Below are 24,376 nucleotides of genomic sequence, written 5' to 3' on the forward strand. Positions count from 1 at the left end.
AGTTTTATATAGAACTTGCATTTCTTTAAATTCTCCCTTCTTTTTACTATATCTTTTCTTAGCTTTGTTTTCCTTCTTCTTTCTTTGCCCACTATCCCTTAGCTTAAAACTTACTCTTTTAATATGAGTTACCTTCTTACCTGTCCCATCATCCTTTTTCTTTCCTAATTTATCCATTATCATACCCATAATATTCTCCTGATCCTTACTAACAACTTTATTCTTACCCAGGTCATCTTCAATTATTTTTATCAATTCTGATATCAACCTACCATCATGATCTTGACAATCCCTAATAATAGCGTTCTCTTGGTCCCTCTGTTCATTCAATCTTTCTTCCTCCAAAACCCTGTCTAACACCAGATCGCTATCTTGCATTTCATTATTGTCATTAATATTAAAGATCATTTCTAACTCTATACCCTTATCATTATCGCTAGTTTTATTCTTCTTATTCAATAATCTCCTTTTATCCGAAATTTGTTTAGCGGTTTTAGAACCGATTCTCTCTGCGATACTTTTATTAATAGTCTTACAGCCGCTAAACTCTAATTATAGTTGTTGCAACTTTTCCACCTCAACCTTAGACCATACTCCCCTCTTGTTTCCCTCTCTATTATCTATCTTATCCTTACTCTCCGTCTTCCCTTCTTTCCTTTTCTCATTTCTCAAGATGGGGTGAGTATGTCTTTCGTGTTGCCCCAACCCTCTGGCTGATTTAAATTTTAACGGGCATCCTTCACACTGGTATGATTTTTCTAATCCATCTCCTTCATTACTATTACTGGTACTATTACTACTGCTACTAACATTATCACTCATCTTACATTTTGCATATTGGCACGCTACCGCCTGATAGTTCCCTTCCCAATCGCATTTACTGCACCTAATTGTCACTGATTTAATTCCTTTGCATATTTTCAAGTGTTTCCTAAACATCCCTGTAGCATTGTACATATGATTACAAGAATTACATTTAAAATTTTTTGTCGGGTATTTAATTATTAACTCTAATTTATATGTTTCTTTAATTACCGGGTGAAAAATTCTTCCTTCATACCTCTCCTCATTGCTCTCTAAATCTCCACATCGACTAAAAACAAATGGCCCCTCAAAATTCGAATTAAAAATCGTCCGGCTGTTCAATGGACTTGGCTGTAGAGGGGCCTCCTCCACAAGCCCTTCCCTTTGAATTCTATCCTGATTATTCTGGGCCATGTTAACAGCTCCCTCGTGCCTGCCCGAGGATAGCCTTGCTGGAATAATTCTTATGGTCTCTTCCGTGTGAGTCTGAGTCGAGGCGGATTGCCCAGTCCGTTTTTGGCTCATACATTTAGCGCATGGAGCCGCCAAAAGCAACCGTGGGGGGGCGGTTATTTTCCCGGTCTCCCACCCAACTGGAAATTTTGGAATCGGCCATAATCGCCTCTGCCAAATTTGGTTTCAACCAGACCGAATGGTCACCAGCCGTCTCGTATCTTTTCTGAAGGTCGTATTAGCCGGCCTGGTCTGAGTAATGCTCAAACGATGGAGAAAACGATAAAAACAGCCAGTGGTTTATAGCACTAGTGAAATCAAGTTAAGACCAAAGATAAAATCGATGGTAAAAACACTGATAAGACCAGACTAAAACAACCACAAAACAATTTAAAATCGCCTTCTCGGCCAGAGCTTTCTCATACAGGCCATTATCAGGGGGAATCACGTGGAGGTTCGACCTTACTTTGTGATCGACAAAATGCATAGAAACGAATCACAAAGGTGACGATGCCGGCACCGGTCGGAGACCAACAACCTTAAAAACACTGTCGTCACATCCCCCAAGAAAGGGGATAAGAGAGTCAAAGTTACTCCTGCCGTTTACCCACGCTTCATTGAATTTCTTGACTTTGACGTTCAGAGCATTGGGCCCAAATCACATCGCATCAACACCGACCGGTGGCCTTCGCGATGCTTTGTTTTAATTAAACAGTCGGATTCCCCTGGTCCGCACCAGTTCTACGTCAGCTGCTAGGCGCCGGCTGAGGCCACCTGCCTGCCATGGAAGGACGACGGGCACCGCAGCTGGGGTGATCCACAGGAAGGGCCCTCTGGCACCAGCTCGGCATAGCTCGACCCGACTCTGCGGCAGGACGCGGTTGGGGTGAACTGAGGGCATTACACCCCAGTCAACAGACCCACCGGGAGCATGGCGAGCCCGCTCGCTACACACGGTTCCACGCACACCCCGAGGGGGCGGGAGGGCGCGGCAGCGGTCGCTTCCCTAGAATGCGGGGGTGCGGTGAAGGGTATTGCCAGGGAGCTATAACACTCACCACATGGAGCGGCGAGCCACCTTCCAAATCCACCGGCCTTCCCAGCCGACCCGAAACCGGTTGCGGCGCACCAACAGCTGAGGAAATGCGCCCGGCGACAGCCCTGCCCACGCGGGGAGCGGTCCCAGCAGAGGAGATGCGCCAGACCCCAATGTGACCGACTGGAGCCACCGAGTTGAATCCTCCGGGCGGACTGCGCGGGCCACACCCGTTTACCTCTTAACGGTTTCACACCCTCTTGAACTCTCTCTTCAAAATTCTTTTCAACTTTCCCTTACGGTACTTGTTGACTATCAGTCTCGTGCTGTTATTTAGCCTTAGATGGAGTTTACCACAATCTCGACGAGCCTCACACCGCCACCGGCCTCACACTGTCCTCAGGCTAGGCCTCGATCAGGAGGATTTAGGCGTCTGGGCACCGTCAGAGAAAGCGCTTCTATACGCCACATTTCCCTCACCTGTCAGGCGAGCGGGGATTCGGCGCTGGGCTCTTCCCTGTTCACTCACAGTTACTAAGGGAATCCTGGTTAGTTTCTTTTCCACCGCTTAGTAATGTGCTTAAATTCAGCGGGCTGTCGCGTCTGATCTGAGGTCGTACCCAGAGTCAGAGGATGGCCAGGCCGCACCGCCAGCGTGCAGAGCCTAGGCAGACCCCACAGGAGGCTCAACATTTCGAGGCAGCTCCGTGTCCCAAAGACAAAGCGGTGCCCGTCACCGTGTAAACCACCGACAGCCATTCTGGGACCGGTGACAGCCGTACTGGCCCCACTGCCACGACACAGACGGACTCCAGGCCGCGCTCCCCGGCGGGGGGGATGGTGTCGAGCCGGACGAACGGAATTTGTAGGGTGCGGGGAAATGCCAAGCGCTCAAACGTCGGAGGGCTCTGGAGTCTGAACTTCGGGGGACAAAGAGGACGGGTCCTCTGCGACACCCCAGCCGCGTTCTCGCCAGCCAAGGCGAGTGCGATTGATTGCCAGAGGAAAGCGACCCGGACCGCACATACACTCCCCACCTTAGCAGCACCCACCTGCATGCTGGCGTGCGTGTGTAGCAGGGTGGCGTGAAGTTGTGGGGAGCACCAGCCTGGTGCGGCCCGCAGAAACATATGTCTATTGGGGAAAATAAACAGGGCGCCCAAGAGGCGATGCATGTCGGCACGCACTGCAGCGACGGAGGCAGGATCTCCTCCACCATGTCGCCCGCCGAGTGTCACGAGGCATGCAGCAGCTTTGCCTTAGGAAAAGCAGAGGCGAAAACGGGACGAGCAATCGGTTCGTCAGCGTCACTGACCCGTGCACGTGGCGGAGTGTCGGCGAGCGGACTTCTGCGAGGAGTCGGGGGCCGACGGCCGCCCGGCCCGGCCACTGCCAAGGTGGGCTAGGAAACTCGGCAGCGTGAGCTGAGAAAGAGAATAGGTGGAGGAACAGAGGGATGCAGAGCAGAGGGTGTGGGGGAGAGAGAAAATGCATGGGGAGTCTGAAGATGGACTGACAGGGATGCAGAGGGTATGGGTGAGAGAAAGAAAGAGAGAGAGAATGGACAGTGTGCCGGGGGTGGCGAGGGATTGGACAAGGTGCCGTGGGTGGCACAGGGGAATGGAGAGGGCAGAGCCATGAATCGCCGGGGAGAATGGATGGAGGTGCTGTGGGTGCTACAGGGGAAAATGGGCAGGTTGTGCTGTGGTTGGTGGGGGAGAATGGACAGGGGATGCTGGGGGTGGCGGGGAGAATGGGCAGGGGATGCTGGGGGTGGCGGGGAGAATGGGCAGGGGATGCTGTGGGTGGTGGGAAGAATGGACAGGGGCACTGTGTGTGGCAAGGAGAATGGTCAGGGGATGCTGTGGGTGGCGGGGAGAATGGACTGGGTGCTGTGGGTGGCGGGGAGAATGGACAGGGGGCACTGTGGGTGGCGAGTAGAATGTAAGGGGATGCTGTGGGTGGCGGGGAGAATGGACTGGGTGCTGTGGGTGGCGGGGAGAATGGACAGGGGGCACTGTGGGTGGCGAGTAGAATGTAAGGAGATGCTGTGGGTGGCGGGGAGAATGGACAGTGGCACTGTGGTTGGCAGGGGTTAAGCCCAGAGGCACTGTGGTGGTGGAGGAATGGACAGGTGGTGCTGTGGGGATGTTTGGGTCTTGGAAGGAGATGGTGGTGGTGAAAGCATCCCAGTCACTCCCAGCATCCCCTTCTCTGCACACATGCGGTGCACATTTTTGTGAGTCTGGATGGGATGCTGTTTGGAGGGTCAGTGTTGACTCGATGGGCCAAATGGCCTGCTCCCACACTGTAGAGATTCTATGATTAGGAGAGTTGTCAAACCAACAATTTCTAATTGGTGAAGTAAAAGACCAAGAGACAATCCTTAAGCAGTTTTCCATTTATTCACTCAAATTGCCCTTTCAATTGAATTCCTTGAATTTAATGTGTTCCGTTGTAGTTTAATTATGATCCATGAAAGCAACATCCAGTAACAACTGAGGGCAGAACCAACTCAACTGACTGAACAAGTGTAACAACTCTTCTGTATGCACTTTAGATGTGACATCCTCTCCCTCTCTCTCTGTTGACCCAACGGGGTGATCAGGGCGAGAATTACCACTCTCAAAATATAATTGCTGATCTACTGTTTGCTTCTGCTGCTTAACATAAGGATTTAAAAGCTGCTACCCGGATCTCACAGAAAGCACAAAAACAGACTGTTCACTTGCGCCTGCGCAGTGATAAAATTTCATTTGGAATCGATCACAAAATAACAACAGGTGCCACTCCCACACTCTGTGTTACACATGGAGGGAGGGGAGGGGAACTAAAGTGTTTTACTCTCAGATGTTAGAGGGCCAGTGGGAAGTTAAAATTAAACCCTGTGCTGTTTCCTGTTATAAAAACTCAAACCACATGGATTTGGTGGGATTAAAAAATGAAGGAAAGGGAGCTTGAAAAGTTTCCAAGCCCCCACAATACCCACACACAATTCCCTCTGCTTAGATGGAGACAGTGCTGCCCCCCTCTGTTTAGGAGTAAACTCTGCAAAGGTGGTGGTTTTGATAGTGAGGACCATGGTCTCCGGCCACAGTTTGATACCAATCAGCTGGTAAATGGGGGCAGAGAGATGGAATTTAATCTCCAGGCATTCTGTGAAATGTAACGATGGAGGAAATTAATCAATAAATAGTAGGTCCGTACAGAGTGCTGAGGAACAAAGGAACCTTGCTGTCCAAGTCCAGAGATGTTCCATAATATGGTAGAGTTCAGTCTGGAGTTTGAAAGGGAGAAAGCAAAATCGGATGTAATGGTGTTACAGTTGAATAAAGGTAATTATGAGGGCATGAGAGAGGAACTGACTAAAATAGACTGGAAGGAGAGGCTAACCGGGAAGACAGTAGAGCAAAAATGGCAGGAGTTTGTAGGTATAATTGAGGACACTGTACAGAGGTTCATCCCCAAGAAAAGAAAGATTAACCGGGGAGGGATTAGACAACCTTGGCTGACAAAGGAAGTCAGGAAATGTATTAAAGAAAAAGAGAGATCCTATAAAGTGGCTAAGAACAGTGGGAAATCAGAAGATTGGGAAGGATACAAAAGCAAACAGAGGATAACAAAGAGTGTAATAAGAAATGAGAGGATCAAATATGAAGGTAGGCTAGCCAGTAATATTAGAAATAATAGTAAAAGTTTCTTTCAGTACATAAGAAACAAACGACAGGCAAAAGTAGACATTGGGCCACTTCAAACTGATGCAGGAAGCCTAGTGATGGGAGATAAGGAAATAGCAGGAGAACTTAACAAGTACTTTGCGTCCGTTTTCACAGTGGAAGACATGAGTAATATCCCAAAAATTAAAGGGTGTCACGGGGCTGAGTTGAGTATGGTTGCCATTACGAAAGAGATAGTGCTAGAAAAGTTAAAAAAATCTTAAAATTGATAAATCTCCTGGCCCCGATGGGATACACCCTAGAGTTCTGAGAGAGGTGGCTGAGGAAATAGCAGAGGCATTGGTTGAGATCTTTCAAGAGTCACTGGAGTCAGGAAAGGTCCCGGATGATTGGAAGATGGCTGTTGTAACCCCCTTGTTCAAGAAAGGATCAAGGCAAAAGATGGAAAATTATAGGCCAATCAGCTTAACCTCGGTTATTGGTAAAATTCTAGAATCCATCATTAAGGATGAGGTTTCTAAATTCTTGGAAGAGCAGGGTCGGATTAGAACAAGTCAACATGGATTTAGTAAAGGGAGGTCATGCCTGACAAACCTGTTGGAATTTTTTGAAGAGGTGACAAGTAGGTTAGACCAGGGAAACCCAGTGGATGTGGTCTATCTACACTTTCAAAAGGCCTTTGATAAGGTGCCACACGGGAGGCTGCTGAGCAAGGTGAGGGCCCATGGTGTTCGAGGTGAGCTGCTGGGATGGATTGAGGATTGGCTGTCTAACAGAAGGCAGAGAGTTGGGATAAAAGGTTCTTTTTCAGAATGGCAGCCGGTGACGAGCGGTGTCCCGCAGGGTTCGGTGCTGGGGCCACAGCTGTTCGCATTATATATTAATGATTTGGATGAGGGAACCGGGGGCATTCTAGCAAAGTTCGCCGATGATACGAAGTTAGGTGGACAGGCAGGTAGTACTGAGGAAGTGGGGAGGCTACAGAAGGATCTAGACAGTTTGGGAGAGTGGTCCAGGAAATGGCTAATGGAATTTAACGTGAGCAAGTGCGAGGTCTTGCACTTTGGCAAAAAGAATAAAAGCATGGGTTACTTTCTAAATGGTAAGAAAATTAATAAAGCCAAAGCACAAAGGGATCTGGGAGTGCTAGTCGAGGATTCTCTAAAGGTAAACATGCAGGTTGAGTCTGTGATGAAGAAAGCGAATGCAATGTTGTGTCTTATCTCAAGAGGGTTGGAATATAAAAGCAGAGATGTACTACTAAGACTTTATAAAGCTCTGGTTAGGCCCCATTTGGAGTACTGTGTCCAGTTTTGGTCCCCACACCTCAGGAAGGACATACTGGCACTGGAACGTGTCCAGCGGAGATTCACACGGATGATCCCTGGAATGACAGGTCTAGCATATGAGGAACGGCTGAGGATACTGGGATTGTATTCGTTGGAGTTTAGAAGATTAAGGGGAGACTTAATAGAGACGTACAAAATAATACATGGCTTAGAAAAGGTGGATGCTAGGAAATTGTTTCCGTTAGGCGAGGAGACTAGGACCCGTGGACACAGCATTAGAATTAGAGGGGGTCATTTCAGAACAGAAATGCGGAGACATTTCTTCAGCCAGAGAGTGGTGGGCCTGTGGAATTCATTGCTACGGAGTGCAGTGGAAGCCGGGACGCTAAATGTCTTCAAGGCCGAGATTGATAGATTCTTGTTGTCTAGAGGAATTAAGGGCTACGGGGAGAACGCTGGTAAGTGGAGCTGAAATGCGCATCAGCCATGATTGAATGACGGAGTGGACTCGATGGGCCGAATGGCCTACTTCCACTCCTATGTCTTATGGTCTTATGGTCTTATGATCCCCGAAGGTATCAGTACAGATAAAACTAGGGAGTGAGGAAGGCATAGATTTGTATTTTTTTTCATACAGAGGGTGGTGCGTGTGTGGAATAGGCTGCCAGAGGAAGTGATGGAAGCTGGTACCATTATAACATTTAAAAGGCATCTGGTTGGGTATATGTATTGGAAGGGTTGAGAGAGATATGGGTCAAATACTGGCAAATGGGTCACGAGATTAATTTAGGGTATCCAGTCAGCATGGGTGAGCTGGACTGCAGAGTCTGTTTCTGTGCTGTATGACTTTACCCGCCTAATTCAATGCAAGTTTCCGCAACATGTCTGCAGCTTTATGCTTTTAGACATTAACAATGTTTCTGAATATATCATTTCAGCTGTTCTCAATTTTAAAATCAGCCATTTCTTGTGCACCCCTGTCTTCCAGGTTGATTCATCACCATCCATTCTCTCTCCTTCCCGAGAAGGGCTTGATACAGCAATCAAAGCGGGCTCGAGGTACGATAAAGGATGGGGGGGTGGGGTGGGGAATGGACAGGGGCACAGAGGCTGGGGGAGAAGAGAGACAGAGAGAATGGATAGGGGAGCAAAGGGTAGGGGGAGAGAGAGAGAAAGTGGACAGGGGACAGAGAGTGGAGGGGAGGAGAAAGACTTGGGGACAGAGAATGGGGGGCAGAAAATGAGGGAGAGAGAGAGAGAGAATGGCTGGGCAGAGATATTTGGTGAGTGCAGACTGTCAGGTGAGAGAGAATGCATGGGGACAGTGGGATTGGGAAGTGACAGCACAAATTCCACCTTACCCATGAACTGGAACCCACTCCATTAACAGCAGACTTGGGGGCAATCGTTTCTCAATAGACACATTGCGAAGACGGTAGATTCATATAGTCCCTACGGGCCATTCGGCCCATAAATTTCAGACTGACCTTCCAACCACCCACTTTCCCCATAGTTAACCCACCCTAGGTTGCAGATCCCTGGACACTTCAGCATGGCCAATCCACCCTCAACTTCAGATGGTTAGACTATCGGAGGAAACTGGAGCACCCAGATTTCACCCACGCAGACACAAAGGTGAGAACATGCCGAAGTCCACACAGAGAGCTGTATGAGAGTGGAATTGAACCCAAGTCCGTGGTACTGTGAGGCAGTGGTGCTAACCACTGAGCTACCATGCCACCCAGAGCTTTGAAGTTCTGCTTTGTCTTTGTAGCTTCTGACTTCTCATGAGCCTTCAGCAGAGGCTCTCTCCTCCTGACATTGTTAGACCACGCCTGCTGCAACTTGCCTTTTCCATTTCTCCAGCCCTGAGCACACCGGTTCCCAAATCCTGGCGCCAGGCAGACACTGATGCAATCTGGTCTTCTGCTGCCAACTGCAGAGAATGGTGACAATCCCTGCCACTATTCTCTCCCTGACCACCACTGCCCCTCCCCAACATTGTTCTTACTCCCACCACGCAGCCAGTTAGCTCCTCACTCGTGCAGACCTCTCTCAGATCCCCTTTATCTGTCTGACCTGTGCTGACACCCTCTTGACCTTGTCCACTGACCCAGTCAGAAGGCTTTGTCTGTAGAGGAATGACCATCTCCCAGAATACAGTGTCCAGTTAACTTTCCCCTTTTCCCCCAACGTGTCTGCAGCCCGGCTTCCAGCTGCATCTTTCTGAGCTGAAGGTCCTCCAGCCTGTGTTTGCCCTGGATCACAGCATCCAGAGCATCTCAACTTCTGCAAGTCGAAAGACAAGCCCAACCCTTGGAAGAGAAGGGGGAGAAACACAACAGACATGAACGTAAAATCATTGTAGTGCGATCACTTCCCTTCAGCATGAATAGAGAGTACCAATAGTCTGTGAGCTTGTGGCGCAACGGTAGCGCGTCTGACTCCAGATCAGAAGGTTGCGTGTTCAAATCACGTCAGGCTCACGACAGTCAACTTCTTACATTTCAAATCAAGGAAGGAGTACGTTCTTTCCGTATATTGGTCGTGTCTAATCTTTGTGGAAACTTTCGATCAGTTTGATTTGTAAACACTGTGTCGGGGCGGTGGTGTGCCCATTGTTTGGGTAAATGCTCAGCTCGCCGCAATGTGAGAAGTAAAACACAGATTGCTCATCACGGGGTTTAAACACAGCAGGTTCGTTCAGTTGGTGACCGCGGGGTGTGAATAACATTATACCGATATTTTTACAACATAATCTAGAGATTGCCATCCAGGTTTTAGTCACATCAAACTGCCACGCAATGCTGTTATGGCCTCAGTAAACTATAATAACGTGAAGATCGCTGCGATTTTCTACATCCGACTGCAATATAAAGACAGATCATTGTTTCCAGTTTTGGTGGAACAAAAGATATCGTATTGGTGGATAATTACAGTTAGTTCAAGCCATCGATAAATATTAATCCTATTCACTTCAATGACCAAATTTCAATTCAGAAACCAAGTGCACTTGGCTGTTTGTAACATAGACAACATGACAAAATGGCCCTTAGGAGGAAAAATGGGGCATTGAGGAGAAGTGAAATGTTTGCTTTTGGTCACCTCCACAATTGTTAGAAAAACAGGTTGAAAGGATTCTTAAAAGGTGGCTGAAGTAATGGTGTGGCATAACACTTCAGACAGCACAAAGTGGAAGACCACTTTCTCGTGGAAGAAAAAGACATTCCTTATTTCTGAAAGAACTGGGAAACAGAAGAGGGAATGAAATCTGACTTGGGAGCTATTTCCTATTTGTTGAGGATGTTGCTTCATCACAGTCTTGGTTTAGAGTAGAAGCTCTTCATCAGGAATAAAGGATGGCCCAAGGGGGCTGAGAGATAAATGGGAAGGAAGTGGGGCTAGAGGGAAGGCAGCTAGGAGTGCAATAGGTAGATGGAGGTAGGGATTGATGGTGATAGGTCAGAGATGAGGGTGGAGCAAATAGGTGAGAAGCAAGGTGGACAGGTATGACAGGACAAGAGGTTGGTGTCGAATTGGAAGGTTGGATCTGGGACAAGGTGGGGGAGAGGAAATAAGGAAACTGATGAAATCTGCATTGATACCATGTGGTTGGAGGGTCCGAAAAAAGTAATTGAGGTATTTCCTACAAGTGTCGGGGAGCAAGAATTTGGCAGTGGAGGAGGCCCAGGACTTGCATGTCCTTGGTGGAATGGGAGGGGGAGTGTCTTTTCGATTTAGAGTCCAAGAGTTGTTCCCTGAAATGTTCTGCTCATTGGTGTCCAGTTTCCCCAATGTGGATGAGACCATATTGCGAGCAATGGACATAATCTTATAAATAGATTGCATAAATCTTAGCCTGCCAGAGTTATTTTCTTTAATTAAATTAAAGAATTTTTTTATTCAATTGGATGACTGCATGAAACGGTTTGTTGGTCAGATTTGAATCATTACACGCAAATGAAACGATGCCATGAATATCAGTGAACTGCTCTTTTTGTTCAAAACCACAAGTTCTTGATTTATTTTCACAACTTACTGGTATTCACACCTGCACATTCAATGTCAAACTCTGACATCAGAAATGAAATCACAGCATTAATTTTGACTTACAATATTCGAACAAACAAATTAAGAGAACACAGTGAATAAATACCAAGTCTGATTAATATGAAATTAAATTTGCCAAAAAAAATATAAAATCAAGATGGGAGATAAGAAATGGTGGAAGGGCAGAGGGCAAGAAATGCAGCATCATTGAAAGTGCTCCTCCAGAGAGTGCATTTTACCAACCACCACTGCTAAATATAAACACTCTGATATGATCCTCCGGTTTTAATGTAAGCCATAGCCCCATACAGTAGGTACCATTGAAATAAGTTAACAGATACAAGCCTTGAGCAAATCCAACCTCCAGCCTTACCCCACCCCCCCCCCCCCCCCCCCCCCCCCCCCCGCTTATTGGAGCTTGGACCTTCCTCCAGCTCCAGGGGGTTGTTGAACTCCTGGGCTCCAGCGGCCGCTCCTCCACTGAAGAAGCTTTGGGAAGCAGATGCAAAGGTAAGATACAGAACAGAGAACCTTTGTATATGAAAGCAGCTTACAGAGACATTGAGCAATAGCATGACATGGTATGTACCCATCGACCTCTGGGTTATCTACCCAGCACACTCACGCAGCACTACTCTACTTCTGTGCTCCCAGCAGCTGGATCGTGGATCAGTTTAAAGTAGGTCCTATATCTCTGATTACATCGGTACACAAGGCAGTGAAGAAAGGTTTCAGCACACTGGCCTTCATCAATTAGGGAATTGGGTATAGATGTTGGCAAGTTATGTTGTAGTTATAAAGGACGTTGATGAGGCTGTACCTGGAATATTGTGATCAGTTTTGGTCCCCTTGGTGTTCTGACTTCTGACTTCTTCAACTCTGGGTTTGTGTTGACCTTGATTGGATATTTTGTCCCACTCAGCATGTTTAAACAGTATCTCTCAGAGGGATTCATCTGAAACTTTTCAGGAGATGAGCTCAACAAGATTGAACTATTCAAAGTTACTTAGACTCTATTTTAAACTTACATCCGGACCAGTAGTCAGAGACACGTACAGCATGGAAACAGACCCTTCGGTCCAACTTGTCCATGCTGACCTGATATCTTATATTAATCTACTCCCATTTGACAGATTTATCTACTCCCATTTGACAGCACCTGACCGATATACTCTGGCAGCTCATTTCATATAAGTACCACACTCTGATTGAAGAAGTTGTCCCTTTAATATATTTCGCCTCTTACCCTAAACTTATGCCCTCCAGTTCTGGACTCCCCCACACCAAGGAAAGTACATTTTCTATTACACTGTCCATGCCCCTCATGATTTTATAACCGCTATTAGGTCCCTTCTCTGCCTCCGATGCTCCAGTGAAAACAGCCCCACGCTATTCAGCCTCTCCCTGTAGCTCAAACCCTCCAACCCCCAGCAACATTCCTGTAAATCGTTTCTCATGGAGAAGTCAACGTTTCAGTCCTGAAGAAGGGTTAATACCCAAAACGCTGACTACTCCACATCCTGGTGCTGCCTGGCTTGCTGCATTCTCCCAACCTCCTGCTTGCCGACTTCGGGTTGCAATATGTAGTGGCTCAGTGATTACCACTGCAACCTCACAGCGCCTGGGACCCAGGTTTGATTCCAGCGTTGGGTGGCTGTCTGTAAGGAATTTGCACTTTCTCCCAATGTCTGAGTGAGTTTTCTCTGGGTGGTCCTTTTTCCTTCCATAAACCAAAGATGTGCAGGTCATGTGGATTGGCCATGCTTAATTGCCCATAGAGTTAGGTATATTAGTCAGAAGGAAATGGGTCTGGATGGGTTACTCTTCAGGGGGTTGGTGTGGACTTGTTGGGACGAATGGCCTGTTTCCGCACTGTAGCTAATCTCATCCAATACTTTTGTTACTAATGAATGGCAGAGTAGGCCAAATGGACTAACTTCTGCTCCGATGGTCTCGCGGTCTTAGGGTTCTCTGGATCATTTCATTGGCAATGTGCAGTCTCGAGCTCAATGAGCAGCAATGTCCACTGAAGGCAATGCTCATAGAATCATAGAACTCCCACAATGTGGAAACAGGTCCTTCAGCCGAACACATCTGCACTGATCTTCCGAAGACTAACCCACTCAGATCCATTTTCCTACCCTCCATAAATTGCACACAGAGCCCCAAGTGTGGAATTATTCCTGGGTTCCTGGTGCCATGAGGAAGCAGTGCTAACCCTGAGCCACCATGGGGTTGTGGTTGTGGGGTGTAGGGGAGGCAACTGCAGTCCAGCAGAAAACAAAAACAGCCCACCTACTCTCCCACTGCACCCACTGGCAGGAGGTTCAGTCCTGGGAGGTGACTGAAGGCATCATCACCGGTAGGATCTGATTGCTGGGAGAGCTGGTGCCCCCACTGGTGCTTCCGCAAATTGTAGGAAAACATGAACCTCTTCCCACACTCGGGCCAGCTGGAGGGCATCTCCCCGGTATGGGCACATTGGTGTTTCAGTAGGGCGGTGGAATTGCTGTAGGCCTTCCCGCAATTAGGGCACCAGAATGGCCTCCCCCCCTCCGCCACTGACCTACCCCCCCAACACCCCCGTGCGGTCCAGCTGGTGATTCAGCAGTGTGGAGGAGCGGGTAAAGACATTCCAACATTCAGGGCAGGAGAACGGCTTCTCCCCGGTGTGGGTGGACTGGTGCCTCAGCAGGGAAGAGGAATTGCTGAAGGCCTTCCTGCACATAGGGCAACTGAACGACCTCTCCCCCATGCGGACACACCAATGGGCCAGCAGGTCGGAGGGAAGAGCAATGCCCCTCCTGCAGTTGGGGCAGAAGAACGGCCTCTCAGTGTGGACCAACTTGTGTCTCAGCAGGTGGGAAGAACTGCTGAAGGCCATCTCGCACTTGGGGCCGGAGAACAGCCTTCCCTGGTGTGGGCCAACTGGTGCGTCAGCAGGACAGAGGAATCACTGAAGGCATTCCCACACTCAGGGGAACAGAAGAGCCTCTTCCCCTCTGTGGGCCCATTTGTGCTTCAGACCCCTTTCAAATTTCGCAATATCCTTCTGAGATGAGGGAGACCAGAATTGCACACAATATTCCAAAAGTGGTTTCACCAATGTCCTCTACAGCCACAACATAACTTCCCAACTCCAATACTCAGTTAGAGGATTGAGAAAGTTTTCAAAACACACAAAAAATAAACAGAAAAGACTGTAGAGACAAACCAAATTTTTGAGAGTGAGCTTGGAAGCATCACCGAGAAATCGGCAGAATGGGTTTATTGGGGACGCGTTCTCCTTAAATACACTATATACATATTCCTCTTGTGCTCTTCCTAGTTTCTCTGTGCTGCAGTGTGTAGTGGCTCGTTGAAATAATGTCCTGATGCAGCTTCGTTTGTGGGTGGTGGAATGATTGCTTCTGTGGTTAAGTATTTGGTTTGTGTGTGTTGTTTTTTCTGTAGATGCTAGTTTGAAGTTCCCCATTGACTGTTCGCTCTACTGTTACATCTAAGAATGGCAGTTTATTGTTGTTCTCCTCCTTTTCAAACCAGGAGCCCCCCTCAGGCCATAGTCTCACTACTTAGAACACCAATATACAGACTAGTCAAAGGCCTCCACTGAGGACTAAAACACCAAGTCGAAGATTCATGCCACTCCATTTACTCCATCCAAGAATTCCTGAACACCAAAGACACGAAGATCGAAGAGGATGGAATAATGTTGTCCTTTGACATAACAGCCCTGTTCACATCCATTAACATCAACATGGCCAAAGAAAACTGAAGACACTACTCGAAGAACCAAAGACACAAACACAGCACCAACTTCATCAGCAAAGATAACACTGTCAACCTCGTGGTTACCACCCACTTCATATTCAGTAACAAGCCCGACAAACAAATCAACGAATACCCATGAAACACTTCTGTCATCAAAAAATGAAACAAATTAGAGGAAACCTACAACACCATCAACAATCTCCTTCCTGGCATAAAATTCACAAAAGAGGAGAACAACAACAAATTGCCATTTCTGGATGTCACAGAAGAGCGAACAGTCAATGGTAAATTCAAAACAGCCTCTGCAGGAAAACAACACACCCGAACCAAGTACTTAGCTACAGAAGTAATCATCCCTACACGTACAAACAAATCTGAACGAGGACACTATTTCAACGAGCCACGACACACTGCAGCAGCCAGTAACTACGAAGACCAATAAGTAACTGTACAGCGCATTTAAGGAGAATGGGTAGCCAAAAAGCACACTGAAAATTGCTTCCCTGACCGGCAATTAAACCCGGGCCGCAGCTGTGAAAGCGCTGAATCCTAACCACTAGAGCACCAGGGAGATATGGACGGAGCGTGACAGCTCTACTGAAAATTGGTTTCCTGCCCGGAAATCGAACCTGGGTCACGGAAGCTCGAAGGCTAACACTATTGTCATTCCTTGTATCCATTGCTCCCGATGCGGTCTCCTCTACATTGGGGAGACTGGAGCCTCCTCGCAGAGTCAAGTCATAGCGCTTGAGGGAACATCTCCAGGACACCCGCAACAATCAACCCCATTGTCCTGTGGCCCAACATTTCAACCTCCCCTCCCACTCTGCCAGGGACATGCAGGACCTGGGCATCCTCCATCGCCGCTCGCTCCCCACCTGATGCCTGGAGGAAGAACGCCCCAACTTCTGCTTCGATACATTCAACCCCAGGACATCACTATGGACTGCACCAGTTTCCTTATTTCCCCTCCCCCCACCTTACCTCAGTTCCAACCTTCCAGCTGAACGCTGTCCACAGGACCTGTCTTACCTGCCAATCTCCCTTCCCACCTATCCGCTCCACCCTCCTTTCTGACATGTCACCTCCGTCCCCACCCCCATTCACCTATTGTACTCTTTGCTACTTTCGGCTCAGCACTCCCCAATTTATCTCTCCACCCTGGAAGCGTCCTGCCTCTATTCCTGATGAACGGCTTTTGCCCGAAACGTCGATTTTCCTGCTCCTCGGAAGCTGTCTGACCTGCTGTGCTTTTCCCTCACCACTCTGATCTAAACTCTGGTTTCCAGCATCTGCAGTCCTCACTTTTGCCTACCCAATAAACCCAATGTGACGATTTCACATCAACAAACTGACACAAGCAGACACAACGTCTGCAGAAACCCTAGCACATTACTTTACATTAACAACATCTGGGAAATGATGTCCAGACAACTCAACCCTCTCAGCATCATGGTAGCCCACAAACCTACCAACACACTTAAACAGCGGGTAATGAACCTGAAATACCCGATACAAACAACCAGCAAACGAATGTTATTTACAAAATACCATACAAGGAAACATATACATGAACTCTGCCTCACAGTTTTCTGTGGCAAGAAATGCTGGGGTGAGATAAGGAAGATTTCTTTTCAGCCAAAACGAATCGGCACTGACTGGACAGCCATTTAAAATCAACGCTCTCTGCCCAGGATGGAAGACCCGAAGGGATGTACAGTTTTCTTATTTCCTGAAGACTTACAAAGCTGAGACTGGGTTTTGGTGTATGTTCCCTTTCCACTCCCAAGAGCCGCAGTGGTTGAGGCGGTGAGTTGGGGAAAGTGAAATGTGCCCGTGAGCAACGTGTGGGTCTCTTTCAGCTTCCCCTCCTCTGACAGCGCTGTGACTTGTCTCAGATGTTCTCAGGGAATTTCCTGACGCGAGACAGTGAAAAGAGGCTCGTTCCTGCAGATCAGGAATTCAAATCGTATGCCGGCTTCAGGACAATGAGAAAGATTATTTGTGGTGTGTGAAGCTGGGAGCTGCATTTCAAACAGGTAGGTGGAGTCAGATGCGTCATCCATTGCGCCCCCGGCCCTGTGCGTACCCAACGCCGCCATGCTGCAGAGTTCTGACGTTAACACGGACATGCACAGCAATGGGAACATTCACAAGAGGAACAGCCAAAGATAATCACCGTCACTGCTTCCCTTCCACAGTCCAACTTTGTGAAGCAGTATCTTTCACTGGCAAATAAAACACCTTTGTCCTCAGGTGCCTGCTTAACTTCGATCACGACTTCAAGTCCCTCACTGTTCGAGTCTTATTTCCAAACTCTTGGCTCATCGCCTCAATAGCAGCTCTTTGGGTATCTGCTTGTTCCACCTCGACAGGCAGTGGGCTACAGATTCCCGACCAGTCCCAATTTGATTGAAATATTTCAACCCCTCCACTGATTTGCATTTTAAAAAAACCGTGGAGCAATCTCCATTTTCTTTTGACGTCGTTTCTCAACTGTAGTCGGCAGGGTTCACCCCTGCGTGGGGGAACCGCAATGGATTTCATGTCCATCGCATTCACCACACGGCCCATCAATACAGAACCACACTGACAGCTTCATTTCCCAGGTCTCTCTGCCTGTGGAGCTGCGAAAGAGTAAATCATTGCTGAGTTTGTTTGAATCCAATCACTTCACAGGTTTCGAAAGGGTTAAATATCTGCAAATGGCGAGTCTGAGTGTTTCATCCCGAAAGATGAAATGGACGTTCAGTTAAAAACAAAAACAGAAATTGCAGGAGCAACTCAGCAGGTCAGGCAGCATCTGTGGAAAGAGAATCAGAGACAACATTTCAGAACTCGTTTTTTTCCTCATCCAGGTACAGCCAAACCTGCTGAGTTTTTCCAGCAGTTTCTCTTTCTGTCTCGGATTCTCAGCATCCGCAGTCCTTTACGGTAGAAATTAAATCAATTCAGAAACCCCTTTGTACTGCCTCAGTGGAAAAGATTTCCGTTTGGGAAACATTTTCCTGAAACCATGAAAAACGTGTACTTTCGCAGCCAAGAAAGCGGTAGGAACGAGAACAAGAAGCACTCCGTCCCTGGGTGGTCGCGAACCACCAACCTTTCGGTTAACAGCCGAATGCACTGACCAATTGCGCCACAGAGACAGGTTCCAGCGCCGCCTGCACAGTGTCTTTGAGGAACCTACTAATCAATTCATAATTCAACCCGCCCCGCCCAAAATTGCCATTGTCTTCTATCAGTTTTACTTTTCCATAATAAAGCCTTTGACATTCATTCTGGAGACATGGGGACAGCCTGATCCCACCATCTGCAGGCACATCCATGTCACGAAGAACGAGCTCTCCTACACCGGGGCCATCGCCCTCCGAGCCTTTCAGTGTTTTGCCTCTTCCCGAATTTTCTCATTGGCCCCGAGCCGAGAATGGGTTTGAATTCCTGATGTGCATAGAATTATTTCAATGTCTCGGGTCAGTTCATGTCCCGAGAATATCAGAGTCAATCAACCTCTTAAACAAGGGGACGGTGTCTGGACTGTCTCTGCTCAGTCGGACAGTTCATCCTTCATTCTCCTCGAATTCCACTTCCCAAAGAGTTTCTAAAGATTCACAAAGCTGGAGACTGGGATTTATGCTTTACTTCCTGAACATTTTCCACCTGCTAACTGACAATATTTTGCCAAAACCTCTTCCCCATTGTAACATTTGCATCATATCCAGGGATGAGCAATTTCCATTTTGTGGAGACATTCCCAAGTTTGGGAATGTTCTCTTTGGAGCAAAGAAGGTTAACTGGAGATTTCCAGGGGCTGTTGGCAATGATGGGAGAAGATGTGGTGGGAATGGGCAGATTAATGATCAGAAGAACCTATTGCCACTGACTAGGGTCAGTTACCAGAGGACAGGGATTGAAGTTCTTTAATGGAAAGCAGCATTTGTGTCGAACAAACACAGTGAATACTGCAGAAAGCCAACGGGTCGAGCAGCATCTGTGGAAAGGTAAACAGCGCCGGCGTTTTGAGTGTGCTACGGTTTTTGTTCAGAACTCAGTTTTTTGCCTCTTCCCGAAGTTGGTCCAGGTCTGTGTCTCAGTTGACAAACACAAGGCAAGTGCAGTGCCGCAATGTGAAATTATAGCCTTTGCTGTTTAAAAAAAAAAGCAGTGCATTGTTTAAATGATGATATATTGGAATGTGGAGAAAGTGAGGACTGGAGATGAAAGTCGAAAAATGTGGCATTGGAAAAGCACAACAGGTCAGGCAGCATCTGAGGAGCAGGACAGGGAACGTTTCGGGCACAGGCCCTTCATCAGGAATGATGTATGGATGCACTAAGGGGTCTCAGAGTCCCTCCACACCAGTCAATGCCAGTTGTCGGGCAGATGCAGCAGGCAATGAGCAAGGCAAGTGGTATATTACGAAGAGGAATTGAGTTCAGAAGTGGGGTCATTGAACATATTCAAGGCGAAGTTCATCTGAGTTTTGAACAACAAAGAAGTGGATGCTTATGGGGGGAGGTAAGAAAATGGTTTTAAGACCAGTACAGGTCAGTCACAGAGTCAGACAGTACTGAACAGACCCTTCATCCAACTAGTCCATGCTGAGTATGTTCTCGAACTGCTAATCAAAGCACTGATAACATGGTAGTCTGGTGTCAGCTCGGATTTCAGGCCCTGATATCTCTGTCCTCTGATCTCCCTGTTTCCACAGAGTTAAATGTTGTCTGTTCTCAGCTCTGCTCGATTTCTGCTGAAGCTTTGACCCCCTTTTACATCTTCTGGAGCAAAAAAATATTCTGAGCCTCCTGGGAATGACACCTTATCTATACCCCTCCTGATTTTAAAAATCTCTAAAGTTATCTGTCAACTTCCTCGGCTTCATTGGAAAAATGTCCCAGCTTCTTCTTAATTCAAACCCTCCATTCCCTGCAAGACGCAGGTAAGGTCGGGAATAGGGAATTGCATCAAATTACATAAATGTACTGTCTGAAACAATCTAGCTGTGTTCTGGCCTGAGATATTGAGAGTCCCTGGTGTAAGTAATTACGAATGCAATAATTTTGGTCACAGAATTGAACAATCATTTTGCAACAAAGGGGTCGACTTTGATAAGGAGGTAGTGGTCATTTCTAGGGTAAGTGAACAGTTTGTAGATCAGGGAGATGAAGTTCCAGACACTTGGGAAGGGCAAGAAACGAATTTGATAAATAAGACAAAGAACACGGGAAATCTGAAACAAAAACTGAGAACACGGGAAAAACTCAGCAGGACTGGAAGCGTCTGTGGAGAGAAAGCAGAGTTAAAGTTTCGAGTCCAACAACTCCTCTTCGGGATTCTGAAATAGTTTGTGAGAACCCCTTAAGTCCTCTGCCCAGCTTTAAGACCATAATATACAGGAGCAGGATGAAGCCATTTGGCCCATCGAGTCTGCTCCACCAGTCGATCATGGCTGATATGTTTCTCTATCCCATTCTGCTGCCCTCTCCTCATAACCCTTGACCCTTTACTAATCAAGAACCTATCTCTGTCTTAAATGCCTTAAATGACTTGGCATCCTCAACCCTTCTCCTAGTGGAAACATCATCTCCACGTCCACACTGTCCAGGCATAGAGTAGCACAGCGCTGCCTGACCCACCGTGATCTCCAGCATTTGTTGTTTTCAGGAAGGATTCCAGCATCTCCAACAACGCGCTTCTAAATTTTGTACCCAGTTGGTTAGCTCTCCCTGGATCCCGTGAGATTTAACCTTACTCAACAATCCACTGTGTGGTACAATTAACAAAGTTCCCAGCCCCCACTTCTTTCCGCACACATGGGCAGCACGTTCGATCAGTGGTTCGCACTGCTGCCTTACAGTGCCAGGGATCCGCTTTCGATTCCAGCCTTGGGGCGACTGTCTGTGTGGAGTTTGCACATTCTCCCTGCCGTGTCTGCTGGGTTTCCTCCGGGTGCTCTGGTTTCCTCCCAAAATCTAATGATGTGCAATTTCGGGAGAAGTGGTCATACTAAATGGGCCCATAGTGTGCAGGAAGTGTAGTGGAATGGGATAAGGGAAAGTGTCCACATAGGTTACGCTTTGGATGGTCGGTGTGGACTTGTTGGCCTGAATGGCGTGTTTCCACATTGCAGGAATTCTACGTGGCATTCCCCCAACTCCAGAGTCTCAGCACTCATGGTTTTTCCCATGGATAGTGTGGGGGAGGGAAACAATGTTTTACACGGGAGTAAAGTTCAGTGAGTGTGAAGCTAAAAGTAAACGCATTGCTTCAGCTGTTTTCCCCGGTATACCAGAGGGTGAGGGGTGATCTTACAGACGTTTATAGAATCATGAGAGGCATGGATAGGATAAATGGACAAGGTCATTTCCCTGGGATGGGAGAAGTCCAGAACAGGAGGATAATATGCTTGGGGTGAGGGTGGCAAGTGTAAGGAATGATCAGCCGGTGGAAGTGGTGGATGTAGGTCCAATTATAACATTTAAAAGGCATCTGGATGAGTATATGAATAGGAAGAGTTCAGGGGGTTATGGGCCAAGTGCTGGTAAATGAGACGAGATTAATTTAGGCTATCTGGTCGGCATGGATGAGTTGGACTGAAGGACCTGTTCCTGTGCTGTGTAACTCTATGACTCTGGCTTGCCTGTAATGTTTGCCATGCCTGTATGTTCAGTTTCTGTCTGGTGTCTGTGTCAATGCCTTGATATCTCATTTCCTCCATCTCCCCACTTCCACCTCCCCAGATGTTAACCATTTCGTGTCTGGTTGTTTCTCAAGAGGTTGCATTGAAGGTTCATCCTGAATTGACACTTTTTTTTGCTTCCCAAAATCAGACTTACTCACTCCGAGATGTCGTGAAAGATACTAACTTTCAGGTTTAGGTATCCAAAATTCAGAGGTGTCTATCTTGATGTTTTCACTTTTCGGTCTCAGTAAGATCCTGAATCAGTACCGTCGGGAAAATTAGTTTGAGCGGAGTGAGTATAGAGGGGTGAGCCGGGGTGGGATAGTGCTTTCAATTTTGTGGGGAAAGAAAAGAATGTTCTGCAGAAAGTAGAATTGCTTGTTCGGAATTTCTAACCTGGACTGACAGTAATGACTTTTGTAATCTCATTTTACAGATTATTTGAAGATCTGAAGATGGACGTTTCAATATCAATAGATGAAGAGCTTTGCCTGAAACATTGACTCTGCTGCTCCTCAGATGCTGCCTGATCTGCAGTGCTTTGACTCTGACTCTCCAGCATTTGCAGCCCTCAATTTCACGTCAATGTCTGGCAGTCACTGAATCCATCGGGGCTATAACAATTTTCGACGATGATTCTGTGAGAAGGAACCAAGCTTTTTGGTTCCTCTTTCAGTACGTTTTCAGCATCAGTGAGACTGGAAGAGAGACCCGACTGTTGCAGCACTCTGATTGTGGAGCCAGTAAAAGTTATACGGACTGGGAAGAGGAATTCACGGCAGGGAGGTGCTGTACACGCGTTTGTGTGCAGCTGAAGCTTCGGTCATGGAGAAACCCAAGGAATCCCGTCCCGTGGAGAAACCATGTAAATGTTGCGACTGTGGGAAAGGCTTCCGTTTCCCATCTTCCTGGAGACTCATGGGCGCAGTCACACCGGGGTGAGACTGTTCTCCTGCCCTGAGTGCGGGAAGACCTTCAGCAATTCCTCTGTACTGCAGAGGCACCAGTGGGTCCACACAGCCGAGAGGTCATTCTCCTGCCCCGAATGCGGGAAGGCCTTCAGCTATTCCTCCATCCTACTGACCCACCGCCGGGTCCACATAATAGAGAAGCCCTTCAGCTGCTCCAAGTACGGGAAGGCCTTCAACGATACCTCTGCCCTGCTGAGGCAACAGCGGGTGCACACCGGGGAAAGCCCGTTCTCCTGCCTCAAGTGTGGGAAGGGCTTTACCCAGGCATCCCACCTTCGGGTCAATACGGGGGGGAGGCCCTTCCCCTGCCCAGAGTGCGGGAAGGCCTTCAGCAATTCCTCCCAACTGCTGAGCCACAGGTGGGCCCATACCGGGGAGAGGCCATTCACCTGCCCCGAGTGGAAGCGGAGGTTCTCATCATTCTGCACCTTGCAGAAGCGCCAGCGGGCACACCAGTGCTCCCAACAATCTGATTCTGCTGGTGAAGCTGCTGTGGGCCACTGCGAGGACTGAACCCCTGCACATTCTGACAGTGCTTATAGTGGGAGAGTCGGTCGTTTTTTATTTATGTCGTCGTGCTCCCCCACCCCTGCAAGTTTGCTTCCAGTGGGCGCTGCTGCTCGTTGATACCAGCAGCTGTTCTCTTTATTTTTTTCTTGTCCAGTTAAATAATTATTGACTCTGTCTGGGAACGAGCTCCAGTCTGTAAGAAATAGCTGAATACTTCAGGGTGTCCATTCGCATTCAGCAGTGACTTAGAAATTAAATTTACGGTTATGTGCCTGTGAACAACTCATCATCGAAGGATTGCCCAATGGCTTGGCAATCCATTTTTGGAAACGGTTTGCTTGAATTGATAATTTTAAAAATTCTCTTCCCTAATTTCCCCTTAAGTTTCTGTCTCTGAGATGGTGGAGGACTTGATGAAAAGGATTAAATCATTGCTATTAACTGGATCATCTTGTGTAACTTTGCACGAGTAAATTTGCGGTATTCATAATTGTTTGTTTTTGTTTATATTATAATTCCGGTGTGCAAGATCTGTTCATCAAGTGTGGTTCACTTCATGAAACTGCTGTGGGTCTCTCCCAGGATTGAGCCCCTGTGTATTCTGACAGTGTGTGTGCAGTGGGAGAGTCAGTGGGCTTTTTTGTTTTATGCTCTTGCCCCGCCCAGCCCCGTTGCCAACTTTGCTTCCATTTGGTGTTGCTGCTTGTTGAGCCCAGGAGCTGTTCTCTCTAGATCCTACTGTCCAGTTAAAGAATTGTTGGCTCTTTCTGGGAATGAGTCCCAGCTTGTAAGAAATGGCTGAATACTTTGGGGTGTCTATTCACATTCAGCAGTGGCTTTTAAATTAGATTTACAGTTACGTGTCTTTGAAACAGTCATAGTCCAAGGATTGCACAAAGGCTTGGCAATCCATTGTTGGAAACTGTTTGCTTGAATTGGTAAGTTTAAAACAAAAATTCTTTTTTAATTTGCCGCTTAAGTTTCTGTCTCTGAGATGGTGGGGGACTTGATCAAAGGTTTTAAATAATTGCTATTAATTAGATTATCTTCTTTAACTTTGCCCTCGAAAATTTACTATATTTAGAATTGTTGGTTTTTGTTTAAATTATAATGTTGATGTGCAAGATCTGTTC

At 47.4% G+C, this 24,376-nt stretch overlaps 1 long non-coding RNA gene and 1 other non-coding gene across 6 annotated transcripts in view; both read left to right on the forward strand.

The window, feature by feature from the left end:
* The window catches only part of LOC140460722 (uncharacterized), a 77,788-nt gene extending 54,055 nt beyond the window's left edge, over nucleotides 1–23,733 (forward strand). For 2 of the 5 annotated variants that reach the window (XR_011954313.1, XR_011954314.1), the window contains 2 exons: nucleotides 8,248–8,318; nucleotides 22,199–23,733. This is a non-coding gene — a long non-coding RNA (uncharacterized lncRNA). Of the gene's footprint in view, nucleotides 1–8,247; nucleotides 8,319–14,852; nucleotides 17,120–22,198 lie in introns of all 5 variants that reach the window. The other 3 variants (XR_011954316.1, XR_011954317.1, XR_011954315.1) reach the window with 2 other exon arrangements.
* Nucleotides 9,674–9,745, forward strand: trnaw-cca (transfer RNA tryptophan (anticodon CCA)). Its single transcript has one exon. It is a non-coding gene; the product is annotated as a tRNA-Trp (tRNA).
* Nucleotides 23,734–24,376: the final 643 nt, after the last annotated feature.

The sequence above is a fragment of the Chiloscyllium punctatum genome, chromosome 36, assembly GCF_047496795.1.
Source record: "Chiloscyllium punctatum isolate Juve2018m chromosome 36, sChiPun1.3, whole genome shotgun sequence".
In the NCBI taxonomy this organism is placed as follows: Eukaryota; Metazoa; Chordata; class Chondrichthyes; order Orectolobiformes; family Hemiscylliidae; genus Chiloscyllium; species Chiloscyllium punctatum.